Source organism: Ipomoea nil, unplaced genomic scaffold (assembly GCF_001879475.1).
Source record: "Ipomoea nil cultivar Tokyo-kokei standard unplaced genomic scaffold, Asagao_1.1 scaffold2144, whole genome shotgun sequence".
Classification (NCBI taxonomy): Eukaryota; Viridiplantae; Streptophyta; class Magnoliopsida; order Solanales; family Convolvulaceae; genus Ipomoea; species Ipomoea nil.
This window is the reverse complement of record NW_017618572.1, coordinates 6,813,986-6,836,645: the sequence shown is the minus strand read 5'-3', so window position 1 is coordinate 6,836,645 and position 22,660 is coordinate 6,813,986. Positions and strand designations below refer to the sequence as shown.

The 22,660-nt window shown below is 35.5% G+C and overlaps 1 long non-coding RNA gene and 4 other non-coding genes across 5 annotated transcripts; all 5 read left to right on the top strand.

Moving 5' to 3' along the window:
* Positions 1-4,779: 4,779 nt before the first annotated feature.
* Positions 4,780-19,381, top strand: LOC109148735. The gene is made up of 3 exons (XR_002048859.1): positions 4,780-4,854; positions 9,781-9,786; positions 19,370-19,381. It is a non-coding gene; the product is annotated as an uncharacterized LOC109148735 (long non-coding RNA).
* On the top strand, positions 9,498-9,570 carry TRNAF-GAA. Its single transcript has one exon. It is a non-coding gene; the product is annotated as a tRNA-Phe (tRNA).
* TRNAF-GAA lies at positions 10,896-10,968 on the top strand. Its single transcript has one exon. It is a non-coding gene; the product is annotated as a tRNA-Phe (tRNA).
* TRNAF-GAA lies at positions 12,470-12,542 on the top strand. Its single transcript has one exon. It is a non-coding gene; the product is annotated as a tRNA-Phe (tRNA).
* Positions 19,382-21,419: 2,038 nt separating the features above from the next.
* On the top strand, positions 21,420-21,492 carry TRNAF-GAA. The gene has a single exon. It is a non-coding gene; the product is annotated as a tRNA-Phe (tRNA).
* Positions 21,493-22,660: the final 1,168 nt, after the last annotated feature.

The window sequence follows — 22,660 nt, the reverse complement described above, 5'->3', positions numbered from 1 at the left end:
AAGATCATCTAGAGTCTTCTTTTTGCTATAAATTAGAGAGAGTGGCTAGAACCAAACCTGCGTAGAAGTTCCCTTTTGCTGTTTCTGTTTTGCAGGTAACAATGTTATCAAAGAATAAGGATGAAGATGATCAGCCAAAGAACACGTCCAAACATGTCTAGGAGCGGGTAAGGAAGCAGAAGCGTAAAGCCGTCAGGACTACCTATGGAGGAATTCCGATCAGAGATAATCCGAGTGATCATCCTGATGTGATCTTGGACGAGGAAGATGAAGGGCCACCTGTCGTGAAAGGTGATCATAAGGCTACCATCGATCTATTCAAGCTGTTGGAGAATCCAGTTCCCATCTCACCGCCAAGGGAACCGGGTTTCGTCTATGAAGATGATCAACCATTCAGAAATTTTGTACCAGTGGTTCAACCTGACTTCTATGATCAAGTGATGAACAACATGCAGGATGCTGACTTCATGTACTATCTGAACAACCATGTGTTGGAATACGGTCTACCACCTCCACCAGAACCACTCACCTTTGTTGAGAAACCTCTTCTACCTCCTCCACAACCAGCACCGGTGAATCCCAACATCAGACCTCCAGCCGACTTCATGAGGTTCTTTGCTGCAACATACTCTTCTGGGAGTTCAAACTTTGAAGATTGGAAACATTACTATGAATGTCAATTCAGTGATGGCTCTGAACCTGGTTACTATCCATCTCCTCCACGATGTGACTCAGATGCAAGTTTCGGCACCGCCTTCTCCTCTACCAAGAACTGAAAAGCTGGATGTTGTGAAAGTCAAGTTGAATGTTGTGAAAATCTACCTCCAGTAAACTCCCTAAGAACGAGTCATTAATAAAAGTTTTGTTTTTATCTCTCTCTATCTCTCGACCTTATATAAAGAATAATTCTCAAAAGCGTACACAGCAAGAAACTAAACAATCTTGTCAGAAAAAAAAATTGACAATTTTGATTAGTGGTCAGAGAAGAAATAAGAGAAGAGATTACAGTAGAGGTTGGAGAAGAAGTAAGAGTAGAAGTCTTAAATGAGAATAGAGACTTAATTGGGGGGGGGGGGGGACAATTAATTGAAGTTGAAGTACAGGATGTCTCTGTCAAAACTACTACAAACTTTCAATCCTCACTAGAAGACAGACCATTGTCTGAGCAACCTATTCTCTCAAATCCAAGTTTCTCTCAAGATATTGACAATTATCAAGGAGAATAAAAAGTCAATAAAGAAGGGGAGAACCATGAAAAAGAAACCAGTTGTCAAGAAAATACCACCGTGGCCGAATCATCTTAAGGAAGAAGCGTACAACTTATGGAAACTCCAGTTCTAGCAGATTCAAGAAGGAAGTTTCTCAGATCCCTACATAATCTAAACTGGACGACACACCACCGGCTTAAAGAAGATGAAGATGACATTTTGACAATTTTGTTTGCCTAAGTATCCGAATCTGGAGACACAATTTGCCACAAGATCGGAACTACTTTGAGAGATCAAGGACATTTGGCGATGCAAGAATTTGACAACACAAGGTCAAATTTGACGCAAATTTTTGAAAAACACATATCTTTGGAGTCCAAGATTGAAAGAACAAAAAATCGTTTGAAGGCTGACATCACTGCAAGTTTAGTTGAAGTGATCAAAAATTTGAAAAAAGAAAAGGAGGAAGCCGAGAAGATCAATTATGAATGACATATGAGGCAACTAAAGGCTATGCAAGATCAAGAACGAAGAATTAATCAACTTGAAGTTGAGCTATCCTCCATGACTCAGAAGTTGGAAGCCTTGCAAAACAAGATTGTGAAAGCCAACCAAGACCGAGATACCCGTTTCCTTCATTTTCTTGCTGATAAAGCCAAAAGGGGGGAAGAATATCTCAGTCATATGGCTCAACAGCAACAATAATATTTTATTGGGCAACCACATACTACACCACCAAGTGGCCGAGGCCGAGGTCGTGGACGCCAAGCATCCCCAGGTGGTTTGGGTTTTGCTCAATTTTCTAATACTGGTTTAGGTGCAGGTTCATCTAAAGGAAAGATGGAAGATTGGTTCAATTGCTCCAAATCCGAAATGCCATATACTCTATGGACCAAAGAAAATGCACCTGCCATAATCAAGATGCATTCCCCAGCTGAAGTAACACTGCACACTGGGTGAATGAAAAGAATAAGGAAGAAGTAAGAAAGAGAAAGAAGATGGATATGTGGTTTTAGTTGAAAAAGCTCACTGGAACCACAAGAAATTCTCTAGGCCACTGTATAAGCTTCAATTCAATGAATGCATAGAATGGATTGATGCTGGAGTTCTACCAGGAACAACTTTGAAAGAAGCTTATGAAAAATTACCTCGCCGGACAAGTCAACAAAGAATTCTTCTGTGAACGTATCAAGAATGATGTGTACAATGTGACACCCCGTAAATCTAAATACTAATTGGGGATTAATGGAAGAATTAATCCAAGCTTCCTTTGCTAATCCATTTCTAAAAATCCTGAAATTTAATAGTCGAGGGACTAGAATTGTACTAGTCACTTAAGTCAATTGAGTGTACCTTATGCTTCATGGTTTGTACCATTGCCCCTTGTCTTTCCAACCTTAGTAAGGGTAGAAGTGGCTTTTCACCCATGAATTGTTGCTCAAACCATCCCTAGCAAGACATTTCATCCATTCATCATTCAAGCATAAGCCTCAAACCCTCTAACATCTCTCTAAAAGAACCTAGCTTATTCTTCAAGCAAGAAGGTGAACCTCCTAGCCTTGCAAGATCCTTCACCAAGATTCCTACTTTCTTCTTCTTGAGCATAGGAAAGGGTAAGGTTCTTAGCTTTTTGGTGTTTTTAGCCATCTTTTGGGTGTCTTTATCTAAGTTAGAATCTTTCTTGTGTTTTGGCTTGTGTAAGAAGTTGGTGAGGAAGTAGAGCTCTAAGAAAGGCTTAAGAGGGTGGAAAGGAGAAGTTGTTAAGCTGCAAAGGCTATACAAAACCTATTTTCTTACCTAAATGATGATTATTGGCTTCTATTTGATGTTTTTGATGTGATTTGTGAGATTTGATGCATGATCTTGTGATGATGCATGTTTAGAGCTTGTTTTTAGGTTTCTTGAATGCCATTGCTTGGCTATTTCTTGGTTTCAAGTCATATCTTTGTTGTGTGTGAGATTTTGGGTGTTTTGGACTTGAACTTGACCTTGATGATGAAAATCCCTGAAGGGAAATTGTGTACATGAATTGTACCTCGCGGGCGGAACGGCGGGAAGTGGCCTACCCGCCGCCCCACCCGCGGGGAACGTGGTGATTTGGGGAGTGTACCCCGCGGGCAGGCCCACGGGTGGGGGCGTACCCATGGCCCCACCCGCGGGGAACATGTGATGCGAGTGCGGGGATTTGTTCCCCGTGATTCTTTTCTTCTTGGTGTTGATGTTTTAACCTCCCGTTGCTTGATTATTGAGCTTTTGTGAGTCTTCTTGACGTTTCGTATTTCTAGAACGATGAGTTAGGAATCCATGTTAGGATTTGGTGTCTTGAATCGTGCTAAGGGTCCAACTTTGTGATTCGTTGGGCTAATATGAGTCTTGAAGGTTCGTTGGATCCCTTTTGGTTTATCCGTTTGATGAGCATTCTAGTTTGATGTTGATATGCTAGTATGTATGGTTTGTTCCTTCTTGTTTAGGATTGGCAACTTGTGTTGCCAATCATTTGATGTTGGATGGTAGTCCTTGTTGTTGAGTATTGTCTCCTGACTTTGTTGAAATCTCTTGATTGATTCTTATTATGTTATCTTGTACAAATCATTGTACCCTTTGTTGATGCTTGATTGAGGTTATTGATGAGCCTCAATCCTCTTGATGATGATGATGATTGTGTGTGAATATGAATGAGATTGGTGGTTTTGTGACTTGAGCTTTGCTCACATGAGATCGGTGGTATATGACTATGAATTGAACAGTACCCTCGTGTACTTGAGATCGGTGGTATTCTGATTGGTGGTGTAGATTGGTGGGGGACGACTGTCTCAGACTGGGAAAAGGTTGGACTCAGAAGTACAAGGTGGCACTTGGAGGTACAAGTTGGAACTGTGATAAGGTCGGGGGTAGCCATAAGGGTGGTATTAAGGTATAAGGTTAGAACTTGAAACATGAGTGTCTCATTATGTGATTGTATGATTCCCTTGCTTACGAGCATGTGTTTGATGAACTCTACCTTGTGAATGGTAGGTTGCATCTAGAGTTATGTTGTCCCTTGCTGTTGTGGTTGTTGTCTTGTTGAGGTTGATGATCCTCGTTCTTATTGAGAGTGTGATGAGTCTTTGATGTTGATCTTCTTCTGGCTTTGAAATGACTATATACTGTATTCCTCAGTCTCAAATGCTTTTGATTATATCTATCTATACTATGCTATTTAACTCGTATTAATGGGTTACCAGCATTATTCGCTGACCGGGTGTTATCCCTTATCTTTTACATGTTTTGCTTTGTTGTGGAGCGCGCTAGTCGTTGTTGGTAGCTACTGAAGTTCCCTCCCTCTAGTTGCTTTGTTCTGGGCCTGTGAGCCTTAGTTGGACGTGGCCTGTGTGCCTTAGACTTTATACTATTTTGATGGATTGTTGTAGACCTAGCCTGTGCACCCATGGTTTATGGGTGTGGCATAACGCCTTCCGGTTTTAAATAGCTTCCGCTTCTGTTTGCTTTGATGATTAGTTATTTATCATTGAATTTAAGTTTTAAAAATGTTGGTAAAATCGGGGGTGTTACATACAAGATGAGAGAAAAAATCAAAGATGTCTTGAAGAATGGAAGAAGTGATAAGAGGCAAAAGAGGTAATCTGATTTTCGAAACTTATGTTTTGTAAACTACTGTTTCAAAATTATCAAGTATTTTTCCTTATAATGATCATACAAGTTATCTATGTTAATTTCCTAAATGGTCTATATGCTTTTTAGTACAAAAGTTATTTTGATTTGTAATTAGAATGTGAATTAAGAGACAAGAATGTCAAACACATAACAAAAGAAAAATATTGATTAAAATTAATGATATAAATTCGTATAGGAACTTGTCTAATATTAATTCATGAGTCAATTTATTTCCCTAGAATATTTTTTGTTAAACTCATCATGGCTTTGTCAAATAAAATTGAGCAAAATATATTTTTCAAAAGACTTAAAGCCAATGACTGAGTATAGGATTTTGGCATTATCAAAAGGGGAGAAATTATTAGGAATATATTGTAATAGATTTTGATATGCCAAATTGTATTTTAGAATCCCCAATTTTATTTGTTAAGTCTAGGTGTGTCATAAACCATGAAAGGAAAATTAACAAATATAGAGAAAGGGAAAAATATGAGAAATATGAAGAAGAAGATGTATGCATATGATATGTATACTTAAACAAGCCCACACGCCCCAACTCAAAGAAGAAGTCATACGAAGAAACGAGATTGCATGAAGTTATCTTGGAGATCAAGCATCTGTGGAAAGAAAGAAGTACATCAAGGAGAATGCTACAATGACCAATAATCCGTAAAGACGAGTTGGATGAAAGCTTGATGAATTAACTCTAAGGTCTCAGGTATGAAACTCACATGAAGAAGGAGCAGAGGTTTCAAAAGTGGTTTCGATGTAAGAGATGCGAATGAGGTAAGAGATGCAGTTAGAGATGAAGTTTCAAAGGCTATATATAGTAAGAGCTGAAGTTAAAGATGAAGTTTCAAAGGCTATATATAGTAAGAGCTGAAGTTAGAGATGAAGTTTCATTAGACTCACTACAAGAATGTAGACATTTAGTGACAAATCTTCTGTGACACTTCATAATTTAGTCATAAATAATACGTTTTTTGTGATAAAAAAAATAAGTCGACACTATTCCGTGGGATAATTGTGATAACTTTTTTTTTGGTCACGGATAGTATGGTAATGTGACAAGAAAGTATTTCTTACGAATAAGTTGTCACTATTACTAGAATAATAGTGTCGTAACATACGTTGTCACAAAATGTATATGCATTTTGGCGGCATTATAATTATGGCGGGAACGAATGTAATTGTGACAAAATATAATGTGGACACAAATGTTTGTAGTTTTTTGTGACAAATAGTTGTTGGCCACTCTTGTTTATAATATTTGTGACAACTTTTTTTGTCAATAAAAATAAAATTGGTTAGTACCATTAGAAATGAGAAACAATTGTGAGAAAAAAATATTATTTTCACTAATATTATCACTTTTTGTGATGAAATTGTTAAAAATATTTGTGACACTCTATAATTCCGTAAGAAAAATTACTAAATTGTGACAATATTTATGTTGATTTCAAGTTTTGTCACTAATTTATGATAATTGTGACGAGTAATTAGTTGTTACAATGACTTTGTCCCTATAATTAAATAGGTGAATATTATGTGAAATTATGTTGTAAGCAATGTTTGCCACTAAAATTGCATTCAAGTTGGTGTCAAGTAATTTGGTGTGAACTAGGTATTAAATATTATTGTCATTTAAAATGCAACTATTTAGTGCCTCTTAAAATGAATATAATTGTGAAAATACATTTTATAATCACACATTTTAAAACTTTTTTGTGACAAATAAGTTCACTATCACTTATTTTACTAATTTGTCACATCAATTCGTATGAATTGCTTGTTCTGCTATCAATATGGCATCTTCATCCCAAAGTTTGATTCAAAATTAATCAAATTAATCTAATGACTATCCTAACGACATTAGTCTACTATTTGTATATTAAGAGATATCCAATGTAACGTAGTACAATTTTTACAATATGGTTGTATCAAATATATAATATAAAATAAATTATATATAATAAAAGTTATTTATTTGGATGAATTAATCAAATTAGTTAAAGTATAATTTAGTTTGGTTGATTAGATAACAATTTCTCAAAATAAAAATTCAATTAGTTTGAATCAAACTATGAAAGAGTGTGATACCCGTTTTTTCTAGCCTTTGTAGATTATTTTTTTTTTTTTCAATTGATCACCCATTTCCTTTCTGATCAAGTCTTTTTAAAATACAATCACATCATCTTTATCCTATTATTATTATTGTTGTTATAAATAAATATATAATAAAGTATGTATAATTATAATTTTAATTATAAGTATATGTGCATTATTTTGAAATACAAAATAATTATTTTAGTATAAAATGTGTACATATTATTTTGGGTCATATAATTGTATATATGTATATTTTTCATACTTATGTATTATATTATATGTGTAACGTATGTACATATATTAAATATTTGTATGTAACATATATTATTTGTATGTAAGTCAAAAATATATATAGTATAATAATTAAGTATATATGTGTGTGACGTGTAGTATATATATATAATAGGTAGGATAATATTTGATATCAATATATATATGGAAAATGTGTGAATTGTTATGTAATATATATTGTATATTGATATATATGATAAGAATATTTATAATTAATATGATTGGGAGTACAACTTTAAATATTCTCACATTAAATTACTACTATAAGTTGACTAAGGAAGGATGATGACCAATATAATTATTTTCCTTCTCCTTTTTCCCTACCTTGGCCGATCCTTCTAGCAACAGAAAAAAAAAAATCTCTCTTCTTCCTTTCTCTCCATTTCGGCACTTTTAAAGAAAAAAAAAAAAAAAAACAAATTTCTCCTATTCTTTTCAAGAGTTGAAACAATCCACTCAAGCCTACAGGGGATTTGAATACCGAGGCTTAGGAAAAATATTGGTAAGTGGTTTTGTCCTCCATTACTTTGCCCTATTTTTTTTCAAAATATATGAATTTTGTTGGTTGATGATTATGAAAATGTCTTAGTATAAGGAATGATATAGTTTTCTTATGTGATTATTGGGAAGTATTTGTTGTAATACCTGTGATAAATTTCATTGTATGAAATGCATGAAGAAAAAGAAATTTTAAAATTTATTTCTTTGATTTAATATGTATTTAAATCCACGTTCACCGCAAGTTAGTTTGTATGGTTTCAAAATGTAAACCATACAATTCTAAGTTAATAATTTGCAATAGATGATTTTCGACAGATGATCCATAGAAGTGTTCCGTTGTTGTCCATCGGTTAGGATATTTGGCTTTCACCTAGGAGGGACCTGGGTTCAATTCCCAGCAACGGAAGATATACGAAAGATTTCATATCTATCAATTTAGAGAAGATTTGTAGTTTAATTTAATGTATTTGTTTAGACGTCTCGGGTTTGCTTCCCAAGTCATGTTGCCAATATAATAAACCAAACATTTCTTAAATACATTTTCCTTTATTTCTTTCTTTATAAATAAAATCAATCTGTAAAAGTAACATCGTTAAAAATATCTCATAGAGATATAGTAAATTCACTCATATTGATATATTTTTTCAATATATTCTTACAATAAATGTGTGATATAGTAATAATATAGATGACGTATGATGACTTACTATACCTACAATAGTGGCTTAATGAGTATGCGTTAGTAATTTTACGAACTTGTAATAATGTTTGGGACGAGAATATATGACTTAATGTACTTGTAGTGGTGACTTTTCTCATCTTTTTTTTTTTTTTTTCAAAGGACTTGCTGTAGTGACTTAATCAACTTGCAATAGTAACTTAACGAACATGAAATAATATCTAGATAAACTTGTAAATTTACTTAATGGAATTGTAATAATAGTAACTAAAACAACCTACAATTAGGGGTGGGAATTTCGATTTACAATTCGAGTCCTTTTTTTTCCTCTGTTTGATTTATATTTTTTCAGTTTTGAAAAGATGAAACCATTCTATTTAACATTGTAGTTTAGTTTGGTTCGGTCAATTTGAGAACATTAACATTCTCAAGTTCTTTAGCGCAATTAATTAATCAATTAATTTTTATTAATTTAAAATTTAAAATCCAATCAACACGAAAACGATGCATATCTCAAATTTCTCAATCAATAATGATTCCGAACAACAAGAAAACACTACATATTTCAAAAATCCAATGTCCAAACATAACACAAAACTTAATTCAAATTACAAGATACCGATCTAAGTGTATAACAGAAATAAAAAATCGGGATTTAGAAAATTGAGAAATTAGTAATTAGTAATTAGTATATATACTCGGGTAATTTTCCAAATATAAAAACATTTAGTTATAGTTAGATACATTGATATGAAGAAAGGAAATGTCATAGTTTTTTATGCTTACATTAGACTTTATAATAATTATAGAGGTGTTATTAAAGATGATTGGCTTTGGCTTGTGGCAACAATTGAATCATGCACAATTGATGTGTGGTGTAGTGTAATGAAATCGGTTTGTTTCTCATGAACGTAATCATCGTGGCTATGTTTTAACTTTTAATCAGAGTTTGAAGACGCAATAATGACTATTCGAAGCAATATGTGGAACATAATAACTTATGGTTAAAAAAAGCTAAAAGTTCGTTTATTAAGAATGTAAAGTTTCTACGAGATGCGGGGATAGCTCAGTTGGGAGGGCGTCAGACTGAAGATCTGAAGGTCACTTGTTCGATCCACGTTCATCGCAAGTTAGTTTGTATGGTTTCAAAATGTAAACCATACAATTATATGTTAATAATTTGCAATAGATGATTTTCAACAGATGATTTATTAAAGTGTTCCGTTGTCATCCAGCGGTTAGGATATCTGTTTTCCACCCAGGAAACCCGGATTCAATTCCCGGAAACGGAAGATATACAAAAGATTTCATATCTATCAATTTAGAGGAGATTTGTAGTGCAAAGTATTGTGTAATGTATTTGTTTAGACGTCTCGGGTTTGCTTCCCAAGTCATGTTGCCAATATAATAAACCAAACATTGCTTAAATACATTTCCCTTTATTTCTTTCTTTATAAATAAAATCAATCTATAAAAGTAATATCATTAAAAATATCTCATAGAGATATTTTAAATTCACTCATATTGATATATTTTTTCAATATATTCTTACAATAAATGTGTGATAGAGTAATAATATAGATGACCTATGATGAGTTACAGTACCTACAATAGTGGCTTAATGAGTATGCGTTAGTAATTTAATGAACTTGTAATAATGTTTCGGACGAGCATATATGACTTAATGAACTTGTAGTGGTGACTTTTCTCTTTTTTTTTTTTTTTTTTTTCTTTTATCAAAGGACTTGCTGTAGTGACTTAATCAACTTGCAATAGTAATTTAACGAACATGAAATAATATCTAGATAAACTTGTAAATTTACTTATTGGAATTATAATAATAGTAACTAAAAGAACGTACAATTAGGGGTGAGAATTTCGATTTACAGTTCGGGTCCTTTTTTTTCCTCGGTTTGATTTATATTTTTTCAGTTTTGAAAAGACGAAACCATTCTATTTAACATTGTAGTTTAGTTTGGTTCGGCCAATTTGAGAACATTAACATTCTCTTGTTCTTTACCGCATTTAATTAATTAATTACTTTTAGTTAATTTAAAATTTAAAATCCAGTCAACACGAAAACGATGCATATCTCAAATTTCTCAATCAATAATGAGTCCGAACAACAAGACAACACTACATATTTAAAAATCCAATGTCCAAACATAACATAAAACTTAACTCCAATTACAAGATACCAATCTAAGTTTATAATAGAAATAAAATATCTGAATTTAGAAAATTGAGAATTTAGTAATTAGTAATTAGTATATATACTCGGGTAATTTTCCAAATATAAAAACATTTAGTTATAGTTAGATACATAGTTTTAACTTTTAATCAGAGTTTGAAGACGCAATAATGACTATTCGAAGCAATATGTGGAACAAAATAACTTATGGTTAAAAAAAGCTAAAAGTTCATTTATTAAGAATGTAAAGTTTTGATGAGATGCGGGGATAGCTCAGTTGGGAGAGCGTCAGACTGAAGATCTGAAGGTCACGTGTTCGCTCCGCGTTCACCGCAACTTAGTTTGTATGGTTTCAAAATGTAAACCATTCATTTATAAGTTAATAATTTGAAATAGATAATTTTCAACAGATGATCCTTGGAAGTGTTCCGTTGTCGGCCCTGCGGTTAAGATATCTGGCTTTCACCCAGGAGACCTGGGTTCAATTCCCGGCAATGGAAGATATACGAAAGATTTGGTATCTATCAATTTTTAGAGGAGATTTGTAGTGCAACATATTGTGTAATGTATTTGTTTAGACGTCTCGGGTTTGCTTTCCAAGGCATGTTGCCAATATAATAAACCAAACATTGCTTAAATACATTTTCCTTTATTTCTTTCTTTATAAATAAAATCAATCTATAAAAGTAATATCGTTAAAAATATCTCATAGAGATATTTTAAATTCACTCATATTGATATATTTTTTCAATATATTCTTACAATAAATGTGTGATATAGTAATAATATAGATGTGCTATGATGACTTACTGTACCTTCAATAGTGGCTTAATGAGTATGCGTTAGAAATTTAATAAACTTGTAATAATGTTTCGGACGAGCATATATGACTTAATGAACTTGTAGTGGTGACTTTTCTTTTTTTTTTTTTTTTTTTCAAAGGACTTGCTGTAGTGACTTAATCAACTTGCAATAGTAATTTAACGAACAAGAAATAATATCTAGATAAACTTGTAAATTTACTTAATGGAATTGTAATAATAGTAACTAAAACAACCTACAATTAGGGGTGGGAATTTCGATTTACAGTTCGAGTCCTTTTTTTTTCGTCGGTTTGATTTATATTTTTTCAGTTTTGAAAAGACAAAACCATTCTATTTAAGATTGTAGTTTAGTTTGGTTCGGTCAATTTGAGAAACATTAACATTCTATAGTTCTTTAGCGCAATTAATTAATTAATTATTTTTTATTAATTTAAAATTTAAAATCCAATTAACACAAAAATGATGCATATCTCAAATTTCTCAATCAATAATGAGTCCAAAAAACAAGAAAACACTACATATTTAAAAATCCAATGTCCAAACATAACACAAAACTTAATTCAAATTACAAGATACCGATCTAAGTGTATAATAGAAATAAAAAATCGGGATTTAGAAAGTTGAGAAATTAGTAATTAGTAATTAGTATATATACTCGGTTAATTTTCCAAATATAAAAACATTTAGTTATAATTAGATACATTGATATGAAAAAAGGAAATGTCATAGTTTTTTATGCTTACATTAGACTTTATAATAATTATAGAGGTGTTATTAAAGATGATTGGCTTTAGCTTGTGGCAAAAATTGAATCATGCATAATTGATGTGTGGTGTAGTGTAATGAAATCGGTTTGTTTCTCATGAACGTAATCATCGTGGCTATGTTTTAACTTTTAATCAGAGTTTGAAGACGCAATAATGACTATTCGAAGCAATATGTGGAACATAATAACTTATGGTTAAAAAAAGCTAAAAGTTCGTTTATTAAGACTGTAAAGTTTCTATGAGATGCGGGGATAGCTTAGTTTGGAGAGCGTCAGACTGAAGATCTGAAGGTCACGTGTTCGATCCACGTTCACCGCAAGTTAGTTTGTATGGTTTCAAAATTTAAACCATACAATTATATGTTAAGAAATTGCAATAGATGATTTTCAACAGATGATCCACCGTTGTCGTCCAGCGGTTAGGATATCTGGCTTTCACCCAAGAGACCCGGGTCAATTCCCAGCAATGGAAGATATACGGAAGATTTCATATCTATCAATTTAGAGGAGATTTGTAGTGCAAAGTATTTTGTAATGTATTTGTTTAGACGTCTCGAGTTTGCTTCCCAAGTCATGTTGCCAATATAATAAACCAAACATTGCTTAAATACATTTTTCTTTATATCTTTCTTTATAAATAAAATCAATCTATAAAAGTAATATCGTTAAAAATATCTCATAGAGATATTTTAAATTCACTCATATTGATATATTTTTTCACTATATTCTTACAATAAATGTGTGATATAGTAATAATATAGATGACCTATGATGACTTACTGTACCTAAAATAGTGGCTTAATGAGTATGCGTTAGTAATTTAATGAACTTGTAATAATGTTTCGGACGAACATATATGACTTAATGAACTTGTAGTGGTGACTTTTCTCTCTCTTTTTTTTTTTTTTTTTTTTTTTTTTTTTTTTTTTTTTTTTTTTTTCTCTTTTTTATCAAAGGACTTGCTATAGTGATTTAATCAACTTGCAATAGTAATTTAATGAACATGAAATAATATCTAGATAAACTTGTAAATTTACTTAATGGAATTATAATAATAGTAACTAAAAGAACCTACAATTAGGGGTGAGAATTTCGATTTACAGTTCGGGTCCTTTTTTTTTTTCCTCGGTTTGATTTATATTTTTTCAGTTTTGAAAAGACGAAACAATTCTATTTAACATTGTAGTTTAGTTTGGTTCAGTCAATTTGAGAACATTAACATTCTCTAGTTCTTTAGCGCATTTAATTAATTAATTATTTTTTATTAATTTGAAATTTAAAATCCAATCAACACGAAAACGATGCATATCTCAAATTTCTCAATCAATAATGAGTCCGAACAACAAGACAACACTACATATTTAAAAATCCAATGCCAAACATAACATAAACCTTAATTCAAATTACAAGATACCAATCTAAGTGTATAATAGAAATAAAAAATCGGGATTTAGAAAATTGAGAATTTAGTAATTAGTAATTAGTATATATACTCGGGTAATTTTCCAAATATAAAAACATTTAGTTATAGTTAGATACATAGTTTTAACTTTTAATCAGAGTTTGAAGACGCAATAATGACTCTTCGAAGCAATATGTGGAACATAATAACTTATGGTTAAAAAAACCTAAAAGTTCATTTATTAAGAATGTAAAGTTACTATGAGATGCAGGGATAGCTCAGTTGGGAGAGCGTCAGACTGAAGATCTAAAGGTCACGTGTTCGCTCCATGTTCACCGCAACTTAGTTTGTATGGTTTCAAAATGTAAACCATACAATTATAAGTTAATAATTTGCAATAGATGATTTTCAACAGATGATCCATGGAAGTGTTCCGTTGTCGTCCAGCGGTTAGGATATCTGGCTTTCACCAAGAAGACCTGGGTTCAATTCTCGGAAACGGAAGATATACAAAAGATTTCATATCTATCAATTTTGAGGAGATTTGTAGTGCAAAGTATTGTGTAATGTATTTGTTTAGACGTCTCGGGTTTGCTTCCCAAGTCATGTTGCCAATATAATAAACCAAACATTGCTTAAATACATTTTCCTTTATTTCTTTCTTTATAAATAAAATCAATCTATAAAAGTAATATCGTTAAAAATATCTCATAGAGATATTTTAAATTCACTCATATTGATATATTTTTTCAATATATTCTTACAATAAATGTGTGATATAGTAATAATATAGATGACCTATGATGACTTACTTTACCTACAATAGTGGCTTAATGAGTATGCGTTAGTAATTTAATAAACTTGTAATAATGTTTCGGACGAGCATATATGACTTAATGAACTTGTAGTGGTGACTTTTCACTCTTTTTTTGTTTTTTAAAGGACTTGCTGTAGTGACTTAATCGACTTGCAATAGTAATTTAACGAACATGAAATAATATCTAGATAAACTTGTAAATTTACATAATGGAATTGTAATAATAGTAACTAAAAGAACCTACAATTAGGGGTGGGAATTTCGATTTACAGTTCGAGTCCTTTTTTTTTCGTCGGTTTGATTTATATTTTTTCAGTTTTGAAAAGAAAAAACCATTCTATTTAACATTGTAGTTTAGTTTGGTTCGGTCAATTTGAGAACATTAACATTCTCTAGTTCTTTAGCGCATTTAATTAATTAATTATTTTTTATTAATTTAAAATTTAAAATCCAATCAACACGAAAACGATGCATATCTCAAATTTCTCAATCAATAATGAGTCCGAACAACAAGACTACACTACATATTTAAAAATCCAATGTCCAAACATAACATAAAACTTAATTCAAATTACAAGATACCAATCTAAGTGTATAATAGAAATAAAAAATCGGGATTTAGAAAATTGAGAATTTAGTAATTAGTAATTAGTATATATATTCGGGTAATTTTCCAAATATAAAATCATTTAGTTATAGTTAGATACATAGTTTTAACTTTTAATCAGAGTTTGAAGACCCAATAATGACTATTCGAAGCAATATGTGGAACATAATAACTTATGGTTAAAAAAAGCTAAAAGTTCATTTATTAAGAATGTAAAGTTACTAGAAGTGTTAGGTGAAACAGAAGTTTGTAGGTAATAAAAATTGTAATTTATACTCAGTCTCTCTCTCGCTCGTTCGCGAGTACCTAGGGTTTTATTTGTTTTCCACTCTTCCGATTACGTCTTTTGTTTCTACGGCGTTCAACACTGCATCTTACTGGAAGCATGGCTGCTGATGACGTCGCTGAGTAGTGCGCCAACCTTACGCTAGCGGACGTCGATGACGAGGAGTTCTCTATCCAGGTTCCGCATGTACCGCGTGATCAGGAGGATGGAGAGGAGTCCTTTTATGCGGTTGGAAGGCTTGTTACTAATCGACCGGTACGCTTTGCATACTTTCTGGACACCATGGCCGATGTTTGGCAGTCTGCCATGGGGGTAAATATGAGGGAACTGCATCCCCGTCTGTACTTAATACGCTTCTATCATGAGGGGGATCGGGAACGAATACTCAGCGAGGGGCCATGGACTTACGAACAAAGTTTGTTAATAATGAAGAAGGTGCAACCTGGAGAGGACCCCGAATCTATACCCTTAACCCATGCTGATTTTTGGGTACAAATTCATGCGTTACCGGTTGGCTTTCGATCGGAGACTGTGGTTATGGCAATCGGTTCGTTCTTAGGGTCGGTTGTACAGGCGAATGAGAGGAATTTCGACGGCTCAATGAAAACATTCTACCGAGTTCGTGTCTCTTTGGATGTCTCCAAGCCACTCAAAAAGCAAATGAAGTTGAAGCAGGATGCAGGTAACTGGTCTTTAATTGATTTCCGATATGAGCGCCTACCTACCTTTTGCTTTCTGTGCGGGTTGATTGGGCATGGGGATAGGCATTGTCGGCTGGCTTTACAATGTACTGATCCTAAGGCTGAGAAGCCTTACGGAGCTTGGTTAAGAGCAGGTTCACGTCAGGGAGCCCTGACTCAGAATCGTTGCTGGATTGCTCCAGAAACAGCGGCCGAGAGGAGGGGGTGGAAGTCTCCAGCTTTAATGTGTGTTCCGGAGGTTCTTTCTGGTGATGGGGCAGTACGGACTAACGAGAGAAACATTGGCCGTGGTGTGGGCAGTATGAATTCCATGACTGCTGCGATGGGTGTGCCGGGTGTGGTGGTGGGGGAACAAAAGAGAAGGCGGGTTGATCTGGAGGAGGCCGAGAATATTGAAGGGGATGTGGGCATGGAGTGTGATCAAGCAGTTTCAAAAAACGGATTGGAGGCGGGTCTTGCGGAGCAGGCCCGCCTAAAGTCATGAGTCTGATGACTTGGAACTGCCGGGGGCTTGGCAACCAGACGGCAGTTCGTGTGTTAGCGGATCATATCCGCTCTAAGAGGCCGAGTGTGGTTTTTCTCATTGAAACATTTGAGGACAAGCAGCGAATGGAGACAATTCGGGTTCAGTTGGGCTTTGACAGTGTGTTCACAGTAGAAGCTACGGGTCATAGTGGAGGATTGGCTCTACTTTGGTCTAACACGGTGGATTTGAGTGTTAAAGGTTATTCTTCTAATCATGTGGATGCGGAGAAAAGGATGGATGTTGGTAGTCCAAAATGGCGCTTAACGGGGTTTTATGGGTACTCGGATAGGAGTCGTAGAAGAGAATCCTGGCAGTTGTTGCGCACTCTCTCTTCACTCTCGACATTACCGTGGCTTGTTATGGGGGATTACAATGATATTCTGGACCAGTCTGAAAAGTATGGCCGAACACCACACCCACAGTGGCTGATTAATGGGTTCCGGGATGCAGTAGCGGATAGTAGGCTGGTGGATGTTCCTTTTAGTGGGCATCAGTTTACTTGGGTTAAGTCACAGGGCACGGATCATATGATAGAGGAAAAGCTGGATCGATTTCTTGCTAATGACAGTTGGTTGAATATGTTTGAGGGAGCGCAGGCACTTTCATTGTCAACTACCTACAGTGACCATCTTCCTCTAGTAATTACGCCAGTCATGCGGCCTAGAACTCGGAGGAAGGCGAGATTTTGCTTTGATAATATGTGGATAAGGGAGGAGTCGTGTAGGGAAATTGTGGCGCACAGTTGGGACCGAACAGTGGGACTGGGCACGTTGGAAAGGATAGAGGCATGTGCTCGGGATATCTCGAGATGGGGGCGGGGATATAATAAGAAGTTTCAGCGGAAAATAGAGCATTGCAAGCGCCGGCTAGATGGGTTGATTTCACGTCGAGATTTAGCCGGTATGCGGGAATATGCTACTGTGGAGAAGGAGTTGCTCTTTTTGTTAGAACAGCAACACATATATTGGAAGCAACGAGCTAAAGAGCATTGGTATAGAGGTGGAGATACGAATAGTAAGTTCTTCCATAATTCCGTGAAGGCCAGACGACGAAAGAATGCGATAAGGAGGTTGCGGGATGAGTCCGGGAACTGGGTGGAGGAGGAAGTGGCGTTGGATGGGATTATGGTAAATTATTTCGCTAATCTGTTTGCGCCGGATTATGGGGATATGCAGGAGGTAGTGCATGCTGTTGGCGAGAGGGTTTCTGAGCGTGATAACGCATGGCTGTTGCGGCATCTGAGTATGGAGGAGGTTCGTGCAGCTGTTTTTCAGATGCATCCGGATAAGTCCCCGGGGCCTGACGGCTTTGGCCCAGGCTTTTTTCAGTACTTTTGGGATGTTGTTGGGGGGGAAGTCACGGCTTTCTGTAGGAGGTTTCTGGAGACGGGCAGGTTACCTGACAAAGCAAACGAAACTCTCATTGTCTTGATCCCTAAAATAACGAGCCCAGAGACTATGAAGGACCTTCGCCCAATTGCGCTGTGTAATGTTGTGTATAAGGTGGCGGTTAAGGTGTGTGCTAATCGAATGAAGTCCCTTTTGCAGAATATGATATCACATGCGCAGAGTGCGTTTATCCCAGGTCGGTTAATTACTGACAATATAATGCTGGCTTTTGAAGTGCATCATCACTTGAAGCGGAAAACTCAGGGTAGGGAGGGGCTGGTGGCTTTGAAGCTTGATATGTCGAAGGCTTATGACCGGGTAGAGTGGCCGTACCTCCAGGCGGTGTTGTTGAAGATGGGGTTTGACAGGAGGTGGGTGGATTTATTGCTGGAAACGGTCACATCGGTACGGTATCATGTTCTTCATGACCAGCGGCAGCTAGGGCCTATCACTCCGGGTAGGGGATTGAGACAAGGTGATCCGCTATCCCCTTACTTGTTTCTTTTTGTTATAGAGGGGTTGAGCGCATTGATCGGGAAGATGACGTCTATGGGCCTTTTACATGGGGCGGTTGTTGCCAGGGGAGCCCCGACTATTTCACATTTGCTCTTCGCTGATGACTGTTTCCTATTTCATCGGGCGAGTATTGATGAAAGTGTGCAGATGAGGTATGTGTTAGACACTTATGCTAAGGCTTCTGGCCAATATATAAATTACGACAAATCAGCTGCTTGTTTTAGTGCTAACGTACCACAGAACATGCGGAATGAGGTGGTGGATATTCTCGGTGTGGAGGAGGGGGACACTAGTGGAAAGTATTTGGGACTGCCTTCATTAGTAGGGAAGAAGAAGAAAGCTATTTTGGGGTTTCTGAAGGATCGAATCCTATCCCGGATTCGGTCTTGGAATTCCAAGTTCCTGTCCAGAGCAGGAAGGGAGGTTCTACTGAAGAATGTAATCCAAGCTATGCCAACATATGCAATGATGGTCTTGTTGTTACCCATAGGGCTATGCCGTGAAATTCAGAATATAATGAACCAGTATTGGTGGACAGGAAGAGTAGGGGATGACCGTGGTATAAAGTGGCGCACTTGGGAGGGATTGTGTAAGCCGAAAGCTGTTGGTGGGATGGGCTTTAGACGGTTACATGAGATGAATAAGGCCCTTCTTGGAAAACAGGCCTGGAGGCTGTTAACTAGACCTGCAAGCCTGGTTGCACGAGTGTATAAATCCAGGTACTATCCCAGTTGTGATTTTTTTGATGCAAGAGAAGGGAATAACCCGTCATATATCTGGAGGGGTTTGATGGAGGTGAAGGGCTGTTTGAAAGAAGGTAGTAGGCAGGTGATTGGCAACGGGGAGGATACTATAATTGGCTCCGATCCGTGGTTGCCTGTTGATGCTAACCTGTATGTGGAGACTGATCTACATCAGACGATTTATGATGCTCCGGTGTCTTCACTCATGGATTTGCAAGGTAATGCTTGGGATGTGGATTGTGTGAGGGATATTTTTGGTCCTCGTGATGCTAATTTGATTTTAAATATTCCACTCAGTATTAGGAAGCCACGGGATCAGTGGTTTTGGAATTGGGATCAGAAGGGTGCTTACACTGTTAAATCTTGTTACAGGCAGCTTACTATGGTGGCTGGGGATGATCGGCCATGGTCTACAATCTGGAATCTACATATTCCGCCGAAGGTGAAAAATTTTTGCTGGCAGTTAGCATCATCTTATCTCCCTACCTGTGATATTTTGATGACTAAAAATGTTGCTTGTGCGTTGAATTGTCATATGTGCAGACATGTTGAGGAGTCTGGCCTTCATTTGTTTGTTCATTGCCCGCAAGTAGTTCAGCTCTGGAGTAAGTTAGGGATGCCACATATCAGTACTTTTCACGGTAATTATCTTGCTGACTGGTTTTTTTGGGGTGTGAATTCTTTGAATGCTAGTCTGTTGCCTATAGGGGTGACCACGGTTCCGGTTCAGACCGGAACCGTAACCGGAACCGTCACTGTGCTAACCGGAACCGAACCGGAACCGTCCGTACGGTTCCGGTTCCGGTTCTTAACCGGAACCTATAAGGTTCCGGTTAAGGTTCCTATAATATTGGAACCGGAACCGCCGGTTCCGGTTCGGAACCGGACGGTTCCGGTTCCAAACCGAAAAAATAAAAAAAAAATGCAAAATTATTAAATTTTGCATTTTTAAAATTATTAATTTTTTTTTTAGTTTAAGTGAAATAAATTACTTAATTTTGCTATGAATAAATTAATATAAAGACCTTATGGGAGTAGTGACCAGAGAGTATTGAAACTGATAAAGGTAATTCTTAGTCTATTAATGTTTAGAAAAATAAAGGAAACAAATGACAATGAAAAATTTATTGTCTTTTGTTTCCTTTGTTATCCTAATCATTAATGGCCTAAGAATTGCCTTTATTAGTTTCAATGCTCTCTGGTCGCTATTCTCATAAGGTCTTTGTATTAAAACATAGCAAAGTTAAACATTTTATTCCACTTAAACTTACAAGTTACAACTGTCATCTTTAAAAAAAAAAAAAAATTACTCAAACTCAAGGCCTAACAATACTTAAAAACATACAATTTACAAAAAATAAAAAATAAAAAATAAAAAAAAAATACTGGTTAGAACCGGAACCGGAACCTTAATATAAGGTTCCGGTTCCGGTTCGACCAAATACGGAACCGGAACCGCCGGTTCCGAACCGGAACCGGACCGGAACCGGAATCGTGGTCATGTCTAGTTGCCTAACTTTGTGATGGTGTTGTGGGGTCTGTGGTGTAGCCGGAATGATAGTGTCTGGAAGGGTGTTGTTTTTTATTTGAATATGGTGGTCCAGAGAGCTTTGTTGTTTCTTGATAATTGGAGGGCTGTGAATGAGGTGGCTACAGGACAAGCTGTGCAGGAGGCTATAACACGATGGACCAAACCTGCCCAAGGGAGACTGAAATTGAACACGGATGCGGCGTTACGGGTGGCTGATAATGTAATGGGGTTGGGTTGGGTGCTACGTGATGATAATGGGAATTTCCTTGCAGCGAAGAATGTGGTGATGCCCGGGGTCTTTACGGTGAAAGAAGTGGAAGCTTTGAGTATCAGGGAGGCTTTGAGCTGGTTAAAGCATACATGAATGGGTTCCGTGGATGTAGAGATGGACAGTCAGGTAGTCTGTCATGCAATTGGTTCACCACCATTTAATTCGGCTTTTGGATTTATTGTTGATGATATTAGAAATTTAGCATTACAGATAGATGATGTTAAATTTTGTTATGTTAAGCGATCTGCGAATGGTGCTGCCCATGCAGTTGCTAGGGAGGCCTTTTCTGAGTCAGGTTGCGGAGAGTGGTATGACTCTCCACCATCTTTTCTTGTAAACGTTATTCTTGGTGATTTAATGAATTAATCTCTCGTTTTCAAAAAAAAGAATGTAAAGTTACTATGAGATGCGGGGATAGCTCAGTTGGGAGAGCGTCAGACTGAAGATCTGAAGGTCATGTGTTCGCTCCATGTTCACCGCAACTTAGTTTGTATGGTTTCAAAATGTAAACCATAAAATTATAAGTTAATAATTTGCAATAGATGATTTTCACCAGATGATCCATGGAAGTGTTCTGTTGTCGTCCAGTGGTTAGGATATCTGGCTTTCACCCAGGAGACCTGGGTTCAATTCCTGACAATGGAAGATATACGGAAGATTTCATATCTATCAATTTTGAGGAGATTTGTAGTGTAAAGTATTGTGTAATGTATTTGTTTAGACGTCTCGGGTTTGCTTCCCAAGTCATGTTGCCAATATAATAAACCAAACATTGCTTAAAAATATCTCATAGAGATATTTTAAATTCACTCATATTGATATATTTTTTCAATATATTCTTACAATAAATGTGTGATATAGTACTAATATAGATGACCTATGATGACTTACTGTACCTACAATAGTGGCTTAATGAGTATGCGTTAGTAATTTAATAAACTTGTAATAATGTTTCGGACGAGCATATATGACTTAATGAACTTGTAGTGGTGACTTTTCTCTCTTTTTTTTTTTTCAAAGGACTTGCTGTAGTGACTTAATCAACTTGCAATAGTAATTTAACGAACATGAAATAATATCTAGATAAACTTTTAAATTTACTTAATGGAATTGTAATAATAGTAACTAAAAGAACCTACAATTAGGGGTGGGAATTTCGATTTATAGTTCGAGTCCTTTTTTTTTTTCGTCGGTTTGATTTATATTTTTTCAGTTTTGAAAAGACAAAACCATTCTATTTTACATTGTAGTTTAGTTTGGTTCGGTCAATTTGAGAACATTAACATTCTCTAGTTCTTTAGCGCAATTAATTAATTAATTATTTTTTATTAATTTAAAATTTAAAATCCAATCAACACTAAAACGATGCATATCTCAAATTTCTCAATCAATAATGAGTCCGAAAAACAAGAAAACACTACATATTTGAAAATCCAATGTCCAAACATAACACAAACCTTAATTCAAATTACAGGATACCGATCTAAGTGTATAATAGAAATAAAAAATCAGGATTTAGAAAATTGAGAAATTAGTAATTAGTAATTAGTATATATACTTGGGTAATTTTCCAAATATAAAAACTTTTAGTTATAGTTAGATATGTTGTACAATTTTAAATATATAATGTCCTCGCAAGTGCACGAGTC